Source organism: Engystomops pustulosus, chromosome 7 (genome assembly GCF_040894005.1).
Source record: "Engystomops pustulosus chromosome 7, aEngPut4.maternal, whole genome shotgun sequence".
NCBI classification, from domain to species: domain Eukaryota; kingdom Metazoa; phylum Chordata; class Amphibia; order Anura; family Leptodactylidae; genus Engystomops; species Engystomops pustulosus.
Window position 1 is genome coordinate 89,346,417 of NC_092417.1, and position 20,277 is coordinate 89,366,693.

At 39.6% G+C, this 20,277-nt stretch overlaps 1 long non-coding RNA gene across 2 annotated transcripts in view; it reads right to left on the reverse strand.

Moving 5' to 3' along the window:
* Window positions 1-16,422, reverse strand: part of LOC140068885 (uncharacterized) — a 29,669-nt gene extending 13,247 nt beyond the window's left edge. Inside the window, exon 1 of one of the 2 annotated variants that reach the window (XR_011848611.1) lies at window positions 16,337-16,422. This is a non-coding gene — a long non-coding RNA (uncharacterized lncRNA). Of the gene's footprint in view, window positions 1-6,481; window positions 6,610-16,336 lie in introns of those variants that run through there. The other variant, XR_011848612.1, reaches the window with a different exon arrangement.
* Window positions 16,423-20,277: the final 3,855 nt, after the last annotated feature.

Genomic DNA, 20,277 nt, shown 5'->3' on the forward strand with positions numbered 1-20,277 from the left:
GGAGTGCTGGGAGCTCAGTGCAATCTCTCAGCCTCCTGGCTAATGCACCTGGTCATGTAGGATGAAACTTAACTCTCAGGCAGCCGCGTGTCAGTGAAAATGGCTACGCGTGTCAGCAGTGACACGCGTGTCATAGGTTAGCCATCACTGCAGTAGCTAGACGGTGCAGATGCAGCTTAATTTCTTACTTTCAATCCAAATATGCAAGGAAAGCATGGGTGATGGCCTAAACTCAGCATCTGGATCTTCTGCTAGCCACTTCTCATCTTCAGCCTGGCCTCAGAATCTCACCACAGGCTCTGATCCTGGCTCCTTCCAAGACACAACACTTATGACATCTTCATAGCCTCATCAGTGTAAAACCCCACTCCTGACCGAATGGGCTTTACATCTTACTCTCTGACCAGGAAATGGGTGGGTAAAGGAATACATAATAAGCAGCCATCCTTTCCTCCCCTAGACACTCCACCGAGGAGTAGCTCCACTTTCGGTGAACTCCGTTGGACGGGTAAGTAAATGAGCCCCAATAGGTCACATCCAGCATACTGGCATTTTAAATGTCTTAGAATTTCCCTGGGTGTTCCATATATTCCTAGAGGCTCCAGCCTCTCAGTAAATGCAAGAGCAATCTCCACCAGGTCTACCTGCTTAAATCAGGTCTGATCTGTTATATTCTTCCCCAGTTTTACTTTAGTAAATACTGTAGCATTCATGCCCCTGCCTGCCAACTGCTCACCCCCTTTGTTCTCTCTGACAGGTGCCTGTAAGGGTGGAAAAAGCCTCCAAACTGGCGGAGATGGGAAGAGTTTTGTGCCTTTTTTGCCAAAAGCAGATTACAAAATTCGGGGTTATGGAATTGACATGGGCTTGTAGATTGTGTATTTTTGTATTAGCTTGTACTCTGCAAATACAGCCCCCAAACTAGCAGCATCATAAAAGTGTTGTTAAAGTGTTAAAAACCTGTAAAAACCACATAACCAACACTACAGTTTTATACGGTAAAACCATATGGAGTTTTGACGGTGGAGTTTTGAGGCTGTAAGTTTTATTAATATTATTATTCATTATATGGCTATTGTCTGAACCATGGTTTAAACCTAAAATATGGAACGTATTAAACAGATACATAATGGGGCCTGATTCCTGTACTAGTGTAGGCTATGCTATACCAATAAAATAGATACCAATAAAACAGTGGAATTTTTCAGATGCACAACAAATGGATTTTTTAAATCAACATTCCAGAGGTTATTGTAACCTGTCATCATGTAAAATGACCTACTTCACAACAGGTTCCCTTTAAACTGCTAATGAGACAATTTACCATAATATAAATAATACATGTGTATCTGTGTACAACTTTCTTTCAAGCCGCAAATCAACTTAGGAAAATGTTTTTAGCAGTCATGTCCTCCATGGGACAACCAGTGGATTCATCTTGGAAGATTTCTTATTCAGTTGAGTATAATAAGATGATCACTCTCAGAAGGGGTATAATGTCAGCCATCTTGGTTTTAATTAAGTTTATGTCAAAATGTATTTAAGATGTATTTTTTTTAACTTAATAGTTAAAGATGAATGAGGATTTAAAGCTCATAAAAGTTTATTTCCAGCAGGTGTTTATTTTTACAACAATAAAATATGAAACATTAGAAATGCTATTAAAATATTATGGTAAGTATCTTTGAATTGTAATTATGAAGGTCACAGTAAACCTTATCTTAAAACTTACAACATTAATCTCCTGGTACATGGTTCTGAGGAACAAGAAGAATTCAGCTGCACCAGTACATGAAAAATGGGACCACCACCCAGAATTGTTAGATCCTTCAAATCTAAAAATCTAAAATGGTGGCACACCAAAAATAGTAAAAGAAACAGGGTTACTTTATTCCCAGAGTGCTACATTTCAGCTACTCAGAAAGAACAGAAAGAAAAACAAACAGAAACAGGACATACAACTAGGCAAAGACATACAAACTGAGTCAAAACCAAGATGGGTAATCACACAGAAACAGCGCAATAGTACAAGTGACAGAAAACAAATGTCATAACAGGCCCAGAATGTAGGCACATGTGAGGCACAAATGAAGTTCCTGAATGCTTCTTCAGAAGCTGATTAGTTTGGCCATCCGTCACTCCAACTGGCACCTGTGACACACCCATAGCTCAAGAGAGGCAGCAAGATGTCAATCACATCCTCTGGCCCCAGGTGAGGTCACAATCCCAGGAAAAACACTGCAACAAAAAATTATTCAAAGGGTCCACTGCAACTATCCCACTTTATTGACTACTCATGCTCCAGGGAACAACAGCAACATCATTCTCTTCAAACTTATTGTTGCCCTCCTGTTTAAAGAGTATAACATTTTGAGCAAACTAACTTCATATAAAATATAAATTGGTTGGGTACTTTTTTATACACTAGTAAATTTATCCACTGTTTTTATGGTATCTAATATCCATTCTTGTTGAAGCTAATTTAAACATATAGAGATAAAGTAACACAGCCTATGAGACATGGCTATGGTGCACAGTAAGCCTGGGCATAGACAAAGGCTGTAATGAAGCTGTTTTTATAGCTGTGTTTTTAAAAGCCTTTTATGAAGAAAGACGCACATATCTAATTACCGACAGACGCTTGTTTTGATGGTTGTAGCTAGTGGATTTTACAAAAACCAGGTGCATGCTTGGTATCATTTCTGACAATAATAGACCTCCGGCAGCTCTTCATGTCGAATATATATAAAGCTCCATGGGAATTTATTTAGAATTGTGATTCAATTTTATCAGACCTAATATCCATTGCGTGAAAAACGATTCTCTCCTACAGTAACTGATCAGTGGGGCCGACTCCATTTGCCACAAGGAACATTAAAATGTTGCAGCTGCATACCGAGATGAAAATTAGAAACTAAATATATGTTGTGGTAATATGGAGCCGCTGATAACTATGTTCACTGTTTCTATAATAACAAGTAGTGATGAAATTCTAACGCCGAGCGTTTTTTTTCTACAATCACCTTACTGGCAGCTCAAGAATTTCCGCTCTAATTTACTCACTTTATCACAGATAGCTGAGAAGACAAATAATGAATCTTAATGAAGGGAGGTTGGGTAACTCACAGTTTTATTCTTTTAATCTTTCCATCCAGATACACAGGTGCATTGCTACTCATTGTGCAGATATTTTTCTCTTTTTCTCGTCTTTTTTTTTTTTTTATTTTGGCTCGGATGTTCCATTAGCCAGTAAAGATAGATGAAATCAAAACAGCGGGAATAAGAGGCCAGTAATGAATTCTCACTTTTGTTGAAACATGATGTTTTAATGTGGCGCACCTGATTTACAAAGAAAACAAGGAGTCTGGCTCCTGGTGAGTTCAGAAACTGTATAAACCTTAAAAAAGATATTGGGGAAGATTTATCAAGCTGTCTGAAAGTCAGAATATTTCTAGTTGCTCATGGCAACCAATCACAGCTCAGCTTTCATTTTACCAGTGCTCATGAATATTCAAAGTGGAGCTGTGATTGGTTGCCATGGGCAACTAGAAATATTCTGACTTTCAGACAGCTTGATAAATCTGCCCCATTATCTTATCTTTATGGTTGGTCAGTAAGGATTTCTGTTGATTTAGTCTACTGGTGGTAATGGAAGTAAATATTTTTATAGGGTTAATTCCTGCAAGGAATACATCTATATAAAGTTCTGAGGAAAAGTTTTGAGAAACTGGAGGGAAATGTTGCACAGTAAGAATGTTTTTAAACATGGTAAAATTAATAGTTTATCTTTATCAATTGACAAAATAAATAAAATGTCAAATCAAATCAATATTTGGTGTAACTTTCACCACCCTTTCCATGTTAGGTACTGTCACATCTTAAAAGTTCCCATCTATCAAAATAAAAAAACAGTTATTTGCAGTGAACCCGACATGAAATACAGTGCCAAAATGCAACACATAAATAATGTAATAAGTGCTCATATGGTCTTAGCGTCCATGAAACGGTAGCAATGAAACCACCAGCTCATCTTGCAAAAAATTAGACCCTACACAGCTCTGTAAACTGAAGTATGAAAAAATTATTGGTAAAGATGGCAAAACAAAGAAATTTTCTTTGCTACAGAACATTTTAATTTTTTAAAATGCATTAAAACACAATGGGGGACATGTATAATAGTTTTTTTTCCTTTGGTGAAATTTTGAGACATTTGGCAGCTCTTTTTTGCGCCTTATGTATGATCAGGTCTTTTATTTGCAAGCACAAATTTTGCCTTTTTTTAGACTTTTTGTTGCAAAAGTCTCAAATCCACATGGACACAAGCCATATGAGTGGGGGTTATATACAGGAGTGGACACCACTCTAAATTTTATATTTGTGGCTGTGTCCCTCTAGTCACACCCCAGGGAGATGATGACATATGAGGCTGCGGTGACATGTGGTGTTAAGGGTGCAGTCACAAGTTGTGTTTTGATTGCATTTTGAAACATATTACAACAGCTGAGGAGAGGTGATTTGCCTAATTACATTACTGTTAACATTTGAATGTACAAAACGCATAGTAAAGGCAATGTTAACACTTGCGTTTACATCACATTTATATTGCTTTTGTAAACGCAAATGTTAACAGTATTGTAATTAGGCAAATCACCTCTCCTCAACTGTTGTAATGTGTTTCAAAGCACAATTAAAATGCAATTAAAATGCTACGTGTGACCTCACCCTTAGAAGTAACCAATAAATAAAATGAAATATAGAAAATGCTAATATTTCAGAATTTTCAAAGAAGAGTTTACTTTACAAAATTTTGAACATTTAAAGCATGTGAAACAATTCCAATTTACATGTTAAAATAGGATCCATGAAAAAAATCTTTCCTTTGCACCTGCCCTGGACAACGTGCTGATTTGCGGCAAAAAAGTCGCAAAATTAAGCAAAAAAAGTGATACAGAAGTGAAAAGTCGCATGGAACATCTGGAAAACAAAGGCACACCGCACAAGGTGCAGAACAAGGTGCACTTGAAAACCGACAGGTGAAAAGTCACAAAAAAGTTCCAAAAATGACAAAAAAGAGACAATTTGACTACCAGAAATAATGATACTTGTCCCCCATTGAAATGTATATAAATTTGGTATCCCTGTGATCGTACCGACACAAATAATAAAGAAAATGTGTCACTTGGAGCGTACAGTGAAAGCAGTAAAAACTGAGCCCACAAGCAAATGGTGCAAATGCATTTTTTCCCCAATATCACCTTTTTTTTTTTTTTTCCTGCTTTCCAGTACATGGCATGAAATATTAAATACTATCTATCACTAGGATGTACTGTTTGTTATAGAGAAAACAAGCCCTCACACAGCTTTGTACACAAAAAAAATAAAAAAACTTATAGATTTTTGAAGGTGGGGAGTGAGAAATGACCAAGTCATTAAGGGATTAAAACAAGATAAATTCTTATGGTAGTACTACGCATAGACAATCTGCAGAAGTAAGTTTGCTAAAATCCTTGTGTCTCTTCATGTAGTGTAAGACAGAATAAACAGATCAGGGCTCTGCCAACATTATATCACTTCAAATATTCATTTGCTTTAGATTTCTTGTTCAGTCACTTATTAATTGATAAACATAAACTAATACCTTACATATTGAAAACATTCTTGCTTAACAGCATGACTGTAGGACTCCAGATGTAAGTTACCACTTAAGCAGATGTGTATCTCTCCCTTCCCAGCTTGACAAGCATAACAAATGCTTACCTATTCCTCTCTATGACTTTCAGCCAGAGAGCAGAGCGTCCTATATTAGTCATGTAGATATTTTTTAAAAATTCATTATTTTCCACACCTTTGTGTGTACTAAAAAAAAATCCATAATATGATTTCCTATAGATATTATGGGCTTTAATTCTCCAAATACCAAAATGGAAATGAATACACCCAAAGCGCCAATCTGTCAAGTCTTATAAAAGATTAAGTTATGTGAACACATGCTATATGAACGATAAGATTATATAGGTTTCGACATACAGTAATTGCTTTGCCACTACGAAAGAGGCAGAAAATGCAAATGTGCACAAGATGTCAGCTCTGTTCCTTTTATTGGAGCCCATTCTCCTCTGACTCCTTCCTTAACCTCGCATATAAAACATTTAAAGGGATTTTCTTTTTGTCATGACTAATTTTTACATACTGGACAGCTGGAAAAAAAAAATCACAAATCTTATTTCCAGGCTTTGTTCTATGATGTTTGGTCATGGCATGTCATCATTTGGTTGCCTTGTTTGTTGCTATTGCCCTGGGATACTGATCAAATCTTCTGGGCTCTCTGCGATGCTACAATTGTTCAAGAGAAGACCAATACCTCTTAAATCCTTATTTAAATAAACAATTCCATCTAATGAATGAATTCATGGCTAGAAATTGCAAGGCAATCTTATCCAATATAAATGTATTTATGAAAGTCACAAATCTGCAAACTAACCTCATCTCATGTAGAAGAACTTTATTATTACCTACAAAAAGCCAAATTATGGTAAGCACATGAGCCAAAGCATTCAGCAGGAAACACTGGAAACTTTTGATGACTGTAATTTTACATAGTGATTGTCTTGCACAGCCGGAGCACTGGAACGAAATACAAAATGAGCATCTGTTTAATAAATATTTAGGTGATCCCCTCCTGCCAGAGAAAAGGCCCGGACAAGAATGATGTATGCTCTGCTAATTTTCATGTTGGGACTATTAGTTAACAAGCATTTTTGTTCACTCAATAGTTTCCCTTCATTTCCGATATACTTTCCTATTAAATATACATTGTACTTATCTTTTATACCAGTTGTTGGTTATGTCATCAGTCCCTTCAGTGTTTACTCCAGTGTTGAATTGCCAAAATAACCAAATGATGGACAGAATTTACCAAAAAATGGCTAATTCTCTCATGAAAATGTTTACAAAATGATTAAAGGAACTTTCTGGAAAATCCTTGGGAGGCCTGTGGGTAAAATAAAATATACAATGCCATGCTCTGTCTGTAGCCAATTGCTAGTCTCAGCAGTCAAGTGATGTCACTTCCGTCAGAAACCCTCCCCAAAAAGTTTCATCTGCAGCTATGCAGACTACGATCGAGATGCTGTTTCAAATTTACTGGGTTTTGTAAGTAGAAAAATAAAAGGATATATTGCTTTTACTAAAAGTGACTGTGATATGTGCATTTAAAGTCGGAACTTTACAGGGAAGATCAGTCGAAATAGGATAAGGCAACTAGGTTGTAGAGTCGGAAAGGTGTTTTATCTACTCTAAGGAGGAAAGCGTTTTGTTTAGGTAGGAGACCTAATTCCAGGAGGAAAATCATAACCTCAGTGGTTTGTAGCCTCAGACCCACACCTCCACAGAGCAATAATGTGCTTTAACATAATACAAATAATTAAAGCTATCAGTGATCTCCCTACCAATCTATCTATGACAACTGACAGAACAATACTTACATGTCTGGATAAAGTTAAACAGTTGATGCTGATCTCTCCTCAATGGAGGGTGAGGGCACTACCCCTCACATATCGGGTCCTTGGCTGTTTACATTGCGGTCCACCGCATGGCGTGTAGCGCACCGAGAGCGACCAATAGGATCCTTGACCAAACGGGAGGTGTGACCAATTAGCGTCCACAGGGGGTGGGGTTCTAGGTTTAAAAGGCAGAAGTGCCGTCTACCTGGCGCCGTCAGCCAGTTAGCCTGCACACTATGTCCACGAGTCCACCACTAGGGCCGTGGACTAGCAGGATCTATTTCTCCACAGTTTAGCTCACAGCTAAGTGGTCCTCATTGCATGCCACTTTATGCCGGACGTAGCTTCAGCCAAAATGGACGTCGAGTTCTTACAAAAATCCCTCTGAAGAGTCATAAGACGAAACGCATCAGGGAAGGTGGCGCTATACAGGGGGCATGCGTGTTCAAGAATAAGGACAGTTGTGGACTGCCCTTGTTGAGGGGTCTCGATAGGGACAGTATAGCTCTATATGCCCCTGCTCATCCAGCCCAACACCTTTAAGTCGTCTGAATCACGGTAGGATATGGTTGCCTTTAAATGCAGGTGGTGACATTTTCCTTTTCAGTAGACGACTATTATTGTTGACTGTACACTTCTGCAAATTGTATTATTCCGTGTAGGTGTTTGATGGTTATAATTCTTATGCATCAATTCTGGTGCGTTTTTAGATCATTAGAAATTAAAGGTTATGTTTTATATCCTCCACAACCCCTAAATGCTGATTTATCCATGATAAAGTCAGGGAGGCAGAGAGTTTAACACTGAAGTCAAGCTCTCCCGCCTCTGAACACCTCCTCATTCACCGGACTTCAGGAGATCAGATCAATTATTTTCCCTTGACGCAGGACCATCAATTACATTGAAGTGAGTAGGGCAGGGAAAGTTTGAATTCAGTGTTAAAATCTCCACCTACTTGACTTCATAAGACCAATTTACATCTCACTTCAAAGCTGATTTTCTGGATAATGCCTTCACACTGGGTCATGAAATAACCATCATCTATAAGATGCTTTCCTGTTTGACAACATACTGCTAGAGGCTTATTATGCCAACTTCTGATGACAGGTTCCCTTTAAGAACAAAGCTAATGAACCTATCTTGTATGCAACCCGGGGACTGCCTGCAAAGTATTTATACTTTTAAAAAAACAAATTTAGAAAATAAATTATTTGCAAGTTGAGTAAAGGCTTATCTAATTGATGAGATGGACTTAGGTAACTTGACAATGTCGTGCCCACAGCTAGACAATCACCAATAACAGCATAGTCAATCTGAAACTGAATGGGGACTACCAGAGGTCAAAGACATCTACATTTAAAGTGGAAATGGGCATCACTCATCATGACTATTTGTGAATACGATTTCATAAGAAACATATATTCAGATTTCTATTGTTTAGTTTTAGAGTCTCCAGAAATAGCATTTAAATAGCTTATTAAACCCCAGAACATCAATTCCAATGTTACCCATTACCAGCTTTATTCTTTCAATAATTTGTAAAGGAAACCAGTGTGATCTCTCCACATTTAGTGGATAATTTATAAATTTATCTGGCATCTTCCCAATCTGTATGTATTTATGTATATGTATTGTTAACTAGCTTCACTTGGTACTGAGTACTTAACAAGGACAAAAGGCATGGAATAAGTAAGAGTTAAATAACCCCTCTAAGGAATGATGGACAGGAGGAATAGATGGAAATCTCATCTACCCAAGAGCTAACAGTTAATAATATTTTAGCATGACTACAAAATTTGAAAAGGGCTCAACTGTACTCAACATAGGTGTGATCATATTATTCTTTTGAGAATTTGGAAAAAAAAATAAACTAACATTAGCCATTGCAGTTTTCCACCCCCCAAATAAGTTTTTTGTTACAAAATGGTCTTCCATTGTATAACTGAACACAATGTGAGCAAGTTCTACCAAGGGCCTTGTAGGTTCTGCTCTTCAGGAGCCCTAGAGCTTGCCAAAACCCCATTTTCTCTATATCAATGCCTCAGCGCCTGGGTCTTGTGAATAAACCCAGTCTCTCTGTCAATCAGTTCACTTGCGTATTCATAATCTTTAACTCCACTAGACATTTGCAGTAACGTCAATGCTTTTACCAGCACACTGCTAATTCACATCAAATCTAGAGGCCGTGAATCAGACCCCATGTATTCATTCACTATGGGAAAATTGGAAAAAAAATGAAAGCCTTGGGTAATGTTAAACAAAGTGAGTAATGATTAAGTAATTATTGCCAATTGTAGTCATTAATCAAACTTTTAAATAGAGTTAGCAGACATTTGTAACGCTCAGCGTCGATCTGACACCATAGGTGTTAAACTCTTAATTGCCGCAAGTATAATGTTATTCCTCCATAATTGCACTACTCAATGAAAAATTCAATAAATTAAAATAGTAGACACCTGTTTAGCCTTTCGTTAAAATGTATTAAACAGGATCATAACAGATAAAAAATATGTGTAAAATAATCGTAAATGGGAAAAAAAAGATAAGAAATTCCCTGCAGTAAATACTAATCATTATGTATTAGATGTAATGTTGCTGGTGAATGTTACTGAAGTGAACCAGTTATCTCATCAGCTGCACATGGAGTTTTTGGAACATCACATTGATGATCTACACTTAGGATAGGGCATCAATAAGAGGTTCCCCTCTCCCCACAATCATTAATCTGTTTAGGAAGCTTAACATTTGTGCAAATGCATGCATGTGTTGTCAGGGTGCATACTTGGGGCATAAGCTGGCTAAAAACTGGGGACATGGGCTGGAAGGCTACATATTGGGGGCATGGGCTGGCAGGCTATATACTGGAGGCATGGGCAGGCAGGCTATATACTGGGGCTTGGGCTGGCAGGTTATATACTGGAGCCATGGGCTGGCTATATAATAGGGGGCATGGGCTGGCATGCAATATTCTGAGGGGGCCTGGGCTGGCAGGCTATATACAGGGGGGCAGGGTGCTGGCAGGCTATATACTGGTGGCATGGGCTGGCACGCTATAAACTTGGGGGACATGGGCTGGCAGGCTATATACTGGGGGCATGGGCTGGCAGATTATATACTGAGGGGGCATTGGCTGGCGGGCTATACACTGGTGGCATGGGCTAGAACGCTATATACTGGGGGGCATCGGCTGGCAGGCTATATACTAGAGGTATACTGCTGTAGTGCAGGAAACATTTACCGGTAACATCGATTGCGAATGTTAACCTGCTGGCAAAGTTGACGGCAGCTTCAAATAGATGGCAATGCCATCTTGGTGAACATTGTTGCTCCCATGACGTCATTGGGGGTCAGTGATCAGTCGATATGACTGCCTCTGGTCTTCCGAAGACCCGAGGCGGTCTTGTTTTAACCTATTCATTACAATGTGCACAATGTAATGAATAGGGAGGAAAATCCCCATATAGTGCCATTCTGCAGTATTTCAGTATATGGTAGGATCAATCAGACAACCGGGGGCTAAAGTACCCTAGGGGATCTGAAAAAAAAAATTTTTTAAGTAAAAATACCCCCCCCCCCCCCCCCCGCTTTGCCTAGAAACATAAATAAACAGTAAAAATCAAAAACAAGTTAGGTATCAACATGTCCAAAAATGCCCGATCTATCAAAATATAATAACGTTTTTTCATTGAATTTAACCCAAAAAAAGGGGGGGGGGGAATAGTGTCCAAAGTTGAAAATGACACTTTTTTGCCATTTTGAAAAATATGAAAAGTTCAATTAAAAGTGATCAAAAGCTTGTATAGTCCTAAAAATATAAGCATTGAAAACAACATCAAAAGGCGCAAAAAAATGACACCACCCAGAGCTCTGTACAATTTGGTATCCCTGTGATTGTACTGACCCAAAGAATAAAGTAGACATGTCATTTGGGGTGGGAAGTGAAAGCCATAAAAATCCAAGCCCACAAAAAAACTCCAAAATGCATTTTTTCATATTTGGAATTTTTTCCCGCTTCACAGTACACAGCATAGAATATTAAATACAGTCACTATGACATGCAATTTGTTACAAATAAAAAAGCCCTCACACAGCTCTTTACATGGAAAAATAAAAAAGTTATAGATGTTTGATGGTGGGGAGTGAAAAATGAAAACACAAAAACAAAAAAAGGCCTTAACGTTAAAAGGTTAAAGAATATCTACCACCAGAATGAAGGCTTGGAAACCAAGCACAATGAAATACTGGTGTGTGCCCCATTTGGCAGGATCCACACTTCTTCTAACTTCTTATTCCCTTATTTAAAAAAGGTTGTCAAAAATATGCAAATGAGCCCGAGGGGCATTGGGCTCTGGAGTCCATTGTGTTAATAAGCATAATTTATTAAGTATTTCTTTTGTAAAACCAAGGGCTAAAAGAAGAGCAGATCGTGCCAGAGGGGACACATGTGAGTGTGCTTGGTTTAAAATAATTGATCCTGGTGGTAGATGTCCTTTAAACCCAAAAGTTCTGCACAGAAATGTACTCGATTCCTTTCTGTATCACCCCCGTGACATCATGCAGCTGCTCTTTGTCCTTCAGTGCCTGCAAGACTGCATGGTTTAAAATGAGGGGGGGGCCAAGCAGCTGCTGTGTCTGTCTGTGAGACTGCTACCTGTAGGGGGGAATGTAGAAAGAAAGGAAAATTAATGATTCAAAGCACAGAAAAGTGCAAATCCATAACTCATCAGAAGGATCTATATATAAAGATACAGCTGCCAGAGGAAGACTTGTAATATTTTATTTGGAATGATAGGTACAATTTTTGTGTAGTGGGTAGACGTTGCTTTAAATGCAATTAGATTGATACACAAAATACTGTACAAAAAAAACAAAGCCAACCTCTCTCTTGTAAATGTCACAAATGGATTTAAAATGAGTCTTGCGCCGTTTAATGAATAATAAAAAAATAGTGTTTGGTAAATTTATGCAGGAAATAATTGCAAATCTTGAAATACAGGCTTTTATAAATGCAACTAATTCAAAAAACAAAACTGCTTTATTTATCTGTTCTAAGAGCAGACAGGAGATGCATATTACCTCCAACTCAAATAAAAGATTGTGACTAAATAAATGTACAACCACCATCTCCTAAACGTAAAAGGAAGACCCATAAAGTATTAGGCGGACGCAAAGCGCCACAGAAGCTAAATCCATTTACTGTGCACTAGATCAAGATGTGTAAAGACTTACTGGTGATTGGAGCTCATTTACTAGAGCAAGTAACAAAATGGATGAGGGCACCAGGTTTAATAAATATTAAGCTATGAATACATCCAGGTGTATAAATAAAAGATATGCAACTTTTCTGATTTTAGCTTTTAGTGATCACAGCAGGGGAACACCAATAATCTCCTTATAAAAACTAAAAGAAATTTCTTGGATTTCTGGAGCCCACTCCAGCTCTAAAATTAGGCTTATTGGGATCCCAGCAATTTGGAGCTCAGGCCACCCCTGCTACCTTGTTGTCAGGATCAGGGGCAGTGAACCCACTGAACCGCTGAAAGCGATGACGTAAGCCAACACTTAGCGGAATCTAAGGGGCACCTGGTTTTAAACCCGAGAGAGGAGGGTTGGACTTGCTGCGGCAGGATACCACCAGTTTGCTCCACAGGGGCGGTTTTTCTCATGGTGGAGGCCAAGGCGAGGTAAAGAATCATAAAGCAGAGAAGAAATCGTAATCAGAGAGGAGATCAGGACAGGTGACACAGGATCGGAGTCAGGAACAAGGCAGAAGATCAGGACAGGCGGCAGAGAATTGGAGTCAGGAACAGGAATCAAGGTCACAACGGGAAATCACAGTAATGGCAGGAATAACTCAGGGGAAGCTTTCTCAGAGGCACGAGGCACAAAGATCCGGCAGGAGCCACAGGATGGGGCTGGCAATTTATCAGGGCAGATGGCTGGCCAGCGACAATTATGGGTGGCTAGCCCTTTAAATCTTACAGAGCCAACGTGCACTGGGAGGTGGGGACACATGCAATGGACATGGTTTGAAGGAGCACCCGTGGCACTGGGGATTTTTCACAGGTGCTAGTTTGAGTGACAGACAGCTGAATCAATCTGCTGCAGGGGGGCCTCCAGACAGTCCATTTAAACTCCTCTGTTCATTCAGTACCTGATATTGGATCTTAGTAGTATTATAGTAAATAAGTTATAAAAAAGCATAAGTCTAACCTATTAATTCTCCATTATAAAGTGTTAATCCAGAGGAAGGCAAAAACCCTGCGAAGCCGATGCCATTGCCAATGCACTTTCAGTTTTTAGTAGTTTACTATTTATATATGCGTATAATAATTTGGGATTCATTTTGCTTTCTTTTGCAATATTTCTTTCAGTCTCTATTTATGCTGCCTTGATGTGATTTTTATAGGATTTATTTTTCTCTCTATAATCCTGTAACTCCTCATTACTTCCTTTTTGTTTTAGCAATTTAAATTTTTCTCATTCATTACTCACCTTTTAGTACTAGGTAACCACATTGGGGCACATTTACTAAGGGCTTTGCGCCTTTTTTCTTACGGACTTTGCACATCCTTTTAGGTGTAAACTGCTGGTACAGGTATTTAAGAAATGTCAGTGTCAAACGCGACTGCTTTGTGCTGCGGTAGCCTCATGCGGCACAAATTAGGGGGCATTCTGGCTAGATTTAACATGCAGTCTTTTGCACACCCTATGTTAATGGTGCACCACAAAAAAGCTGGTGAACTCTTTCGAGCCAGTGCAGGGAAGCGACAAATTCATACTTTCTGGTGCACGTTCTTAATGAATCTCCATGCCACAACAGCCTCTTTCAATCCTCCTACTACATCTTCAGTGTGCAGCTCCTGGTAGCTGCACGTACTTGTCTGGGCTACATCTGGCAGCTGTGCGCAATGGGTACAGCGCATGCACAGTTGCTCCAACTTCAGACTACATTCTGTATGCAGAGCGTGGACAAGTGCGCGCAGCAACCAGGAGCTGTGTGCTGAAGATCTTAGGGTAGGAGAATAAAAGGATGCTACTAGGGCTGCAGCTCTGGCTACTCCACGCCCCAGTAGCCTATTTCATTAATTTGCATATTAGGGCAATAAAGGATTGACAAACTTATCGGCCAGTGAAAGATTAACCCTAATAAAAAGGGCTCCATTGGAATTTATTTGAGGGACCTGCTACTGGATCTACCCTCATTGGTAGATCCGAAATGGTAGGTTTCCTTTAACAAATCACAGCCTATCACCAAGTAAATCGATAGATTTACTATGAATTCCCCCCTTCCAAAAATGAAAAGATTCATATTTATCTTATGAGGAAAATACATTTTTTCTGCAATGAGTTGTTTTTTGACTTCCAAACTCTCTATGTTTCCAAATTCTGTTTCATTTGTTTGGTGACAACATGATAGAAAGAAAAGAGAAACTAAAACTCTATCACCTTTGTTTTTCTAGAACAAAAGCTGTATTCTTCCTTCTAACAATGCCGGCTGCATGCATTTCCCCACAGATACTAAGAAGACACTAACACTAAGATCTCATGTCTTTTGTTCCAAGGTAGAACAAGTCTACAAAGTGTAAAAATCAAGCTCACATCCAGAAAGTCTCTTTATCACATGCAAACAAGAAACAGTCAGCAGGGCTCTGCCTGAAATTGTGAACCATACTAAACACAAAAAAATGAGAATATTATATTTCAATGTAGAATTAAAGGGATTGTCTTTAAGAGAACACCCTTTTAAATTACCCAATTAAGTCAATCTGTCATAACAGAAATATATTGTGTGAAGGGGATCTCAAAAAATAGCTACAGTGGACAGACATATATGATCATTAAGGTCCTTGATATAATTATAAGTGTATTTAAAATGTTCCATTAGGTCATAATGATTGTATATGATATTTAGATCACCACCTAGTAACACCACAACTCCTAGTCCCATTGGCTTCACATTACCCCTATGGTTGTCTATATGGAGCCACTGGTAGTAAGAGTATTAGAAATGTTATTTACAATTATCCTCACATTATGGCATATTTTATAAATACCAATATAATTATATCCAGGTCCGTAATATTAAGATATCTCTTTACTATCTTTAATCTTTTTTATATAGGTAATTTGATGGCTTGTTGATTTAACCCTGTATGGTTGCCTCTGCCTTGGTGATATGGATGACACACATTAAATGAGGATGAGTGCCCCATATTCAGGACCCAACAGCTGTGTGTGTATAAACATGCTTGTTCTGTATATGCGTTAATAAAGATAGAAAAAAGGTTGGATGTGTATATTGATGGCTAATCTGCTCCAACAATGTATTGAAAAATTATACAACTTTATTGCATATATATATAGCACAAATAATTAATAACATTTAAAAACACACCATATCGTGTGTACACCAATGCATGAAAACAGTAATATGCATGCATATGCCACCTCAGCCCTCTGGTCTGAATGTGACCTAATTCGGTGGGGAATGATATGGGATGAGTACAATGGTGGCTAGATCTGCAAAATGGATAGTAACACGTCCTGGTCTCAATGTGTTAAGTAAATTAAGTCTACATTCACCTTTTGGACAGAAGATAAAAATTAATTAGCAATAGTGATTGGCTGACAACCTATAAGATACCCCCCAGGCAATGAACATACAAGTTTTTGTCCTCTGTGAACAAGTGGATAACATGAACATGTGTTGGTTGAGCTTGGCTCCCTGTCCAACAGCTTGGGTGGTCCATGCCCTTTGGACTGCTACCTTGTGGTAGCCCACTGCAAACCAAAGTGTGTCATAGGGTCCCTGCACAGCACAGGATGTCTACCTTGCTGTCTGAAGTTTCATCTGCTGTATTCACCTCAGGAAAGAGTTTCTTGTGTTCCCCTCCCCGGGGGCTAGGTCTTCTCTCCAGGTGTTGCTATGGTGCCCCTCGCATGGTTCAGGCGTTGGTGTGGGCTTTTGTCAGGGAGAAGACATTCCATTTATTTGGTGGCGTCTTTCTATGCGCCTGCACATTCTCCTTCCATGGCCAGGGGCCACTGCACATGCGCTGCAGGTCCCGTTCATGCGGGATTTTCCTATTTAAACAAACATGGATCCTGACCTAACAGCTGAATGGGAGTATCTGCCTAAAGTCAATCTATCCCTTGCAAAGATAGCAATGAACTCTGTTTTTCCTGCTGAGGAATCAGCTCTTCTGATGGACCCTATTGATAGAAAAATGTACGTTATAAGACCTTCTTGTACCCATACTGTAAATTTATGTAAGTCAGCCTTGGCTTTCATTCGTGTGGCAAGGGCCTTGAGGATTTGGCTCAGCCAATTGAGCCACAACATAAAAGATGGTATATCAAGAATGGTTAACCTAGAAAAAACGTCAGCAGAATTTCTCTGTGATTCCCATGTGAAGCTCTAGCCAGGCGATGTTCTGGCAAAATCCCATTTTTGTAAAATGCCTTTCCAACCATCAAGTCTCTTCGGTGCACAATTAGAAGAAATCTTAAAAGTAATTAACAATGACAAAGTGACTCATTTTCCAAAGCCTAAAAGAAGAGGTGGCTTCCGGTCCTTTCGTAGCAGAGATCTCCTCAAGTCCGGGGAGCTATTAAAAAAAGATGACATCGAGGTTACAGAGTGTGTTTTGGCCAAAATAGAAAATCCCAATCAGGGCCCTCTAAGAGAGCGGATTTATGACAACAGGCATGTTCCAGTAGGTGGAAGGCTCTCCCTGTTTTCCCATATGTGCTCTTAGATTTTTGCCCTCAGATGCCTGGGTCAACTCTCTCATAAAAGAGGGTATTTTATGGAATTGAAGGCTTTTCCTCCAGACTGGTTTTATCTAAACCAGGTCTCCAATCAAATAGTTCCCAGGTTGATATCGGAGTTTGTGAGCAAAGGTGCCCTATGTCCCTTGTCACCAAAGCGGCTCATGGGTCTATTGCAGAATACTTGCGGTTCAAAACAGGGAAGTTCCTTGAGGCCAGTGGTGGATCTTATGTACCTCAACCGGTTTGTCTTGACGAAGAGGTTCAAGATAGAGTCAATAATGTCAGCCCTTCCTCTGGTGTTAGAAGGATGCTTCATGACGACAATGACCAGAAAGATGTCTTTGTTCCTATTCTCCAGAATCACAGGAAGTGATAGCCGTTTGGATAGCTATTCTTCAGAACAAATCGGTATGAACTTCATCAGTTCATATGCCTTCTATGCGGTTCAGCTCTGCCCCCAGAGAGTTTACAAAGGTAGCAGTAGTGTTATCGGCAGCCCTTAGGATACAGGGTGGTACCCTACTTAGATGATTGGCTCCTCCTTGCCCAGACAGAAGATTTGATGAAACAAGATCTGACAGTTTCTTTGGGCAAAGGCTCACTTGAGAAAACTTCAATCCTCCTTTCTGTCCCAGTGGTCAAGAAACCTTCAAACTCTGGACAGGCCTAAGAATTTTCCAATTTTAGCCATTCGGGAGGTAATTTGGTGGCCGAGGAACTCGCTAAAGTGAGCCAGTAGTCCTCACATCGGATGCATCAAATTGGGGCTGGGGTGCCCATGTAGAGGAACAGTGTTTGCAGAAGAAGTGGTCTCAGTCCAAAATCAAGCTCCTGTCAAACCTCAAAGAGCTGAGAGCGGTTAATAGGCGCATCAGAGTCTTCCTTTCAATCAAGAAGTTATAAATTATTCAACCTGTGAGTGGTGTTTTATTTCAATAAGCAAGGGGGCACAAGGAGTCAATCCCTTTCCAAGGAATACTGGGGCAGATTTATCAAGCTGTCTAAGAGTAAGAAATCTGAATTACAGATCAGATTTCATTTTACCAGTGCTCACGAATATTTTCATGTTCATAAGAGGATCTGTAATTGGTTGCCATGGGCATCTAAGAACATTCTTATTCTAAGAGAGCTTGATAAATCGGCCCCACTATCTGTTGATGCAATGGGCCAAACAGAATGTCCGCAACATCTCAGTAGTCCATCTCGAGGGAGTGTTGAATGTAACCACAGGTTGGCTGAGACAAAATCCTGACAGCCCATTGGAATGGTCCTTGTAGTGCAAAGAATGAAGCAACCACAGATAGATTGGATTGCTACAAGATCAAACTCTTCTGCTTACTCCAAAGGTATAGCAGATGATCAGGATGGAGAATACATAGCCATAATCCCATTTTGTCCGAGTTTTGTTGTGGTTTCCTGTGCTCCTATCCTTATCAGCAGGGGAATTCTGGAATCTCCCACTTCAAAGGACCTACTGCAATGGTCTTCTTCATCCCAACCTGGAGCTTCTCCATCTTGCAGCCTGGAAGCTGAATGGGGGGAGCTAAGAAGATCAGGTTTTCCAGACGAGGTCATAGAAACCTTGCCAGTCTATAGAAAGCCAAAGACAATGAAGTTTTTCCAACATATATGGAAGATTTATCGACAGTGGTGTCTGACTAAGAAGATGTCCACTAATCAGGTTCTGGCTTCTTCAATTTCTGAAGGATAATTTAAAGAAAGGACTGAAGTGTAATATGCTCAAGGTTCACTTTACTGCCATAAATTAATCTTTGGGAGGGGCCTTTTCAGAAAATCTTATTATGAAGAGATTCTTCAGAGGAGTATAGAAGTTGAAGCCCTCTGTTGAAGCCTTTACCTTCCTGGGTTCTTTCAATTGTTCTAAAACATCTCTGACATTGCTCTGACATTACTGTTTTCCTGGTAAATGGTCTTTTTGGTGCTGATTTGTTTGGCAAGAAGAATTACTGAAATCCAGGCTTTCTCCTGTAAGGAACCATATTTAAGAATCATGGAAGATTTATTGGTCCTTCGTGTAATGGCAGGTTTCCTACCTGAAGTTCCTTCCCAGTCGGCCTTAAATCAGGAGATCTTTCTTACAGTATTAGGTAATGATGCCTCTGATAAAGATCAAGAAAAACGTCAAGCCCTGGATGTCAAGAGAGCTGTTACTGCTATCTATAGAAGGTTGAAGATTTTAGGCTTTCAGAAGCTTTGTTCCTGCAATTCAGATGCCCTAATAAAAGGAAGCAGGCTAGCAAACCAACTCTAGCCAAATGGATCAAGATTCCATGTGCTATGATCTAAAAGAACTTCTGTCACCTATAATTCGGGAGGGACACTTAACCAGGTCAGCAGCTGCATCCTGGGCAGAAGTTGCTCATATTTCCCTAGATCAAAATATGCAAAGCCTCTATATCAGTGATGGGCAAACATTTGAGCTTGGTGTGTCAAAAATCACCAAAAACTGAGTATAACTCGGGTGGTGTGTCACCTTGAAAAAAAACCCCCAAATTTTGTGATATTTATAGTTTAAATAACAAATATGTATATTTATATCACTTACCTGCTTAGTGTCTTCTTTGTTAATCTGTAAGTTGGTTTCTTTTGTTGGTCTTGCTGTTATTTAAATTGTGTGGGGTGCCATGAACTAAGATAAGTGAGGGGGAATTCTTCCAGTGATGGCAGCTATTCTATACGTATAATGAGCTCCTCCTAGTGACTCCCAGGCCTAGATGCTCTGTGCCGGAGCTCTGCTGTTCTGGCCTACAGACCTCCGGCACAGAGTCACACTACAGCAATTTTTTGCTGCACCTGGCCGTGTAGGAGCCGAGCATGAAACGTAACTTTCCGGCGGCTGCGTGTCACTGAAAATGGCTATGTGTGTCAGTGCTGACACGCGTGTCATAGGTTCGCCATCACTGCTCTATATGGTCAGGACCTTCAACCTTTGTCAGGCACTACAGGCTCAATGTAGGCTTCGGGGTCAGCTTGGCCT